The following is a 4604-nucleotide window of genomic DNA, read 5'->3' as shown; positions in this document are numbered from 1 at the left end:
GTGAGGCGCTCTGTGTGTGTGAGGCTCTCTGTGTGAGGCCTCTGTGTGTGTGAGGCGCTCTGTGTGTGTGAGGCGCTCTGTGTGTGTGAGGCGCTCTGTGTGTGAGGGCGCTCTGTGTGTGTGAGGCGCTCTGTGTGAGGCGCTCTGTGTGTGTGAGGCGCTCTGTGTGAGGCGCTCTGTGTGTGTGAGGCGCTCTGTGTGAGGCGCTCTGTGTGTGTGAGGCGCTCTGTGTGTGTGAGGCGCTCTGTGTGTGTGAGGCGCTCTGTGTGAGGCGCTCTGTGTGTGTGAGGCGCTCTGTGTGTGTGAGGCGCTCTGTGTGTGTGAGGCGCTCTGTGGTGTGAGGCGCTCTGTGTGTGTGAGGCGCTCTGTGTGAGGCGCTCTGTGTGTGTGAGGCGCTCTGTGTGTGTGAGGCGCTCTGTGTGTGGAGGCGCTCTGTGTGAGGCGCTCTGTGTGTGTGAGGCGCTCTGGTGTGTGAGCGCTCTGTGTGTGTGAGGCGCTCTGGTTGTGAGGCGCTCTGTGTGTGTGAGGCGCTCTGTGTGAGGCGCTCTGTGTGTGTGAGGCGCTCTGTGTGTGTGAGGCGCTCTGTGTGTGTGAGGCGCTCTGTGTGAGGCGCTCTGGTGTGTGAGGCGCTCTGTGTGTGTGAGGCGCTCTGTGTGTGTGTGAGGCGCTCTGTGTGAGGCGCTCTGTGTGTGTGAGGCGCTCTGTGTGAGGCGCTCTGTGTGTGTGAGGCGCTCTGTGTGTGTGAGGCGCTCTGTGTGAGGCGCTCTGTGTGAGGCGCTCTGTGTGTGTGAGGCGCTCTGTGTGTGTGAGGCGCTCTGTGTGTGTGAGGCGCTCTGTGTGTGTGAGGCGCTCTGTGTGTGTGAGGCGCTCTGTGTGTGTGAGGCGCTCTGTGTGAGGCGCTCTGTGTGTGTGAGGCGCTCTGTGTGTGTGAGGCGCTCTGTGTGTGTGAGGCGCTCTGTGTGAGGCGCTCTGTGTGTGTGAGGCGCTCTGTGTGTGTGAGGCGCTCTGTGTGAGGCGCTCTGTGTGTGTGAGGCGCTCTGTGTGAGGCGCTCTGTGTGTGTGAGGCGCTCTGTCGTGAGGCAGCTCTGTGTGTGTGAGGCGCTCTGTGTGTGTGAGGCGCTCTGTGTGTGTGAGGCGCTCTGTGTGTGTGAGGCGCTCTGTGTGAGGCGCTCTGTGTGTGTGAGGCGCTCTGTGTGAGGCGCTCTGTGTGTGTGAGGCGCTCTGTGTGAGGCGCTCTGTGTGTGGAGGCGCTCTGTGTGAGGCGCTCTGTGTGTGTGAGGCGCTCTGTGTGAGGCGCTCTGTGTGTGTGAGGCGCTCTGTGTGTGTGAGGCGCTCTGTGTGAGGCTCTCTGTGTGAGGCGCTCTGTGTGTGTGAGGCGCTCTGTGTGAGGCGCTCTGTGTGTGTGAGGCGCTCTGTGTGTGTGAGGCTCTCTGTGTGAGGCACTCTGTGTGTGTGAGGCGCTCTGTGTGAGGCGCTCTGTGTGTGTGAGGCGCTCTGTGTGTGTGAGGCTCTCTGTGTGAGGCACTCTGTGTGTGTGAGGCGCTCTGTGTGAGGCGCTCTGTGTGTGTGAGGCGCTCTGTGTGTGTGAGGCGCTCTGTGTGTGTGAGGCGCTCTGTGTGTGTGAGGCTCTCTGTGTGAGGCACTCTGTGTGTGTGAGGCGCTCTGTGTGAGGCGCTCTGTGTGTGTGAGGCGCTCTGTGTGAGGCGCTCTGTGTGTGTGAGGCGCTCTGTGTGTGTGAGGCGCTCTGTGTGAGGCGCTCTGTGTGTGTGAGGCGCTCTGTGTGAGGCGCTCTGTGTGTGTGAGGCGCTCTGTGTGTGTGAGGCGCTCTGTGTGTGTGAGGCGCTCTGTGTGTGTGAGGCTCTCTGTGTGAGGCACTCTGTGTGTGTGAGGCGCTCTGTGTGAGGCGCTCTGTGTGTGTGAGGCGCTCTGTGTGAGGCGCTCTGTGTGTGTGAGGCGCTCTGTGTGTGTGAGGCGCTCTGTGTGAGGCACTCTGTGTGTGTGAGGCGCTCTGTGTGAGGCGCTCTGTGTGTGTGAGGCGCTCTGTGTGTGTGAGGCGCTCTGTGTGAGGCGCTCTGTGTGTGTGAGGCGCTCTGTGTGAGGCGCTCTGTGTGTGTGAGGCGCTCTGTGTGTGTGAGGCGCTCTGTGTGAGGCGCTCTGTGTGTGTGAGGCGCTCTGTGTGAGGCGCTCTGTGTGTGTGAGGCGCTCTGTGTGAGGCGCTCTGTGTGTGTGAGGCGCTCTGTGTGAGGCGCTCTGTGTGTGTGAGGCGCTCTGTGTGAGGCGCTCTGTGTGTGTGAGGCGCTCTGTGTGAGGCGCTCTGTGTGTGTGAGGCGCTCTGTGTGTGTGAGGCGCTCTGTGTGTGTGAGGCGCTCTGTGTGAGGCGCTCTGTGTGTGTGAGGCGCTCTGTGTGTGTGAGGCTCTCTGTGTGAGGCACTCTGTGTGTGTGAGGCGCTCTGTGTGAGGCGCTCTGTGTGTGTGAGGCGCTCTGTGTGAGGCGCTCTGTGTGTGTGAGGCGCTCTGTGTGAGGCGCTCTGTGTGTGTGAGGCGCTCTGTGTGTGTGAGGCGCTCTGTGTGAGGCTCTCTGTGTGAGGCGCTCTGTGTGTGTGAGGCGCTCTGTGTGAGGCGCTCTGTGTGTGTGAGGCGCTCTGTGTGTGTGAGGCGCTCTGTGTGTGTGAGGCGCTCTGTGTGTGTGAGGCGCTCTGTGTGTGTGAGGCGCTCTGTGTGTGTGAGGCTCTCTGTGTGAGGCACTCTGTGTGTGTGAGGCGCTCTGTGTGAGGCGCTCTGTGTGTGTGAGGCGCTCTGTGTGTGTGAGGCGCTCTGTGTGAGGCGCTCTGTGTGTGTGAGGCGCTCTGTGTGTGTGAGGCGCTCTGTGTGAGGCACTCTGTGTGTGTGAGGCGCTCTGTGTGTGTGAGGCGCTCTGTGTGTGTGAGGCGCTCTGTGTGTGTGAGGATCTCTGTGTGAGGCGCTCTGTGTGTGTGAGGTGCTCTGTGTGAGGCGCTCTGTGTGTGTGAGGCGCTCTGTGTGTGTGAGGCGCTCTGTGTGAGGCGCTCTGTGTGTGTGAGGCGCTCTGTGTGAGGCGCTCTGTGTGTGTGAGGCGCTCTGTGTGAGGCGCTCTGTGTGTGTGAGGCGCTCTGTGTGAGGCGCTCTGTGTGTGTGAGGCGCTCTGTGTGAGGCGCTCTGTGTGTGTGAGGCGCTCTGTGTGTGTGAGGCGCTCTGTGTGAGGCGCTCTGTGTGAGGCGCTCTGTGTGTGTGAGGCGCTCTGTGTGTGTGAGGCGCTCTGTGTGTGTGAGGCGCTCTGTGTGTGTGAGGCGCTCTGTGTGTGTGAGGCGCTCTGTGTGTGTGAGGCGCTCTGTGTGAGGCGCTCTGTGTGAGGCGCTCTGTGTGTGTGAGGCGCTCTGTGTGTGTGAGGCGCTCTGTGTGTGTGAGGCGCTCTGTGTGAGGCGCTCTGTGTGTGTGAGGCGCTCTGTGTGTGTGAGGCGCTCTGTGTGAGGCGCTCTGTGTGTGTGAGGCGCTCTGTGTGTGTGAGGCGCTCTGTGTGTGTGAGGCGCTCTGTGTGTGTGAGGCGCTCTGTGTGTGTGAGGCGCTCTGTGTGAGGCGCTCTGTGTGTGTGAGGCGCTCTGTGTGTGTGAGGCGCTCTGTGTGAGGCGCTCTGTGTGAGGCGCTCTGTGTGTGTGAGGCGCTCTGTGTGTGTGAGGCGCTCTGTGTGTGTGAGGCGCTCTGTGTGTGTGAGGCGCTCTGTGTGAGGCGCTCTGTGTGAGGCGCTCTGTGTGTGTGAGGCGCTCTGTGTGTGTGAGGCGCTCTGTGTGTGTGAGGCGCTCTGTGTGAGGCGCTCTGTGTGAGGCGCTCTGTGTGTGTGAGGCGCTCTGTGTGTGTGAGGCGCTCTGTGTGTGTGAGGCGCTCTGTGTGTGTGAGGCGCTCTGTGTGAGGCGCTCTGTGTGAGGCGCTCTGTGTGTGTGAGGCGCTCTGTGTGTGTGAGGCGCTCTGTGTGAGGCGCTCTGTGTGTGTGAGGCGCTCTGTGTGTGTGAGGCGCTCTGTGTGAGGCGCTCTGTGTGAGGCGCTCTGTGTGTGTCATACGGAGGTGAGAGACGCTGATCACACTAATAAGAGTCACATGGGGACGTCCTCGTCTGTGTAAATTTCCTGTGAATTGTTGTGTTTGTTTTGCTCTTTATTATTCATTAGAAAAATGTCACTTTGTAAAAGATTTATATTTATTAAAGAAAATGAACATTAACTTTAAAAATAACACATTCTTCAGTTTGATCTGTCGTCATCTTATACATTATTATTATTATATATATATATATATATATATATATATATATATATATATATATATATATATATATATATATATATATATATATATATATATATATATATATATATATATATATATATATATATATATATTTAATTATATATAGATATTATAAAGTTTATGCAAATGACACTTCATAAAACACATTCCTTCTTTACCAATATTTCACCATATTTTCATGGCACATTTCATGCATGATCAAGGGCCCATTAAGGGTCTGATCTGATTGGGGCCTGTTGCCATAGCGATCTGCATGATAGTGATACTACAAACACAAGTGATTCAG

The sequence above is a fragment of the Eucyclogobius newberryi genome, unplaced genomic scaffold (genome assembly GCF_026437365.1).
Source record: "Eucyclogobius newberryi isolate DKJ021-1_F unplaced genomic scaffold, fEucNew1.0.hap1 SCAF_2, whole genome shotgun sequence".
In the NCBI taxonomy this organism is placed as follows: Eukaryota; Metazoa; Chordata; class Actinopteri; order Gobiiformes; family Gobiidae; genus Eucyclogobius; species Eucyclogobius newberryi.
This window is presented reverse-complemented; position numbering follows the sequence as displayed.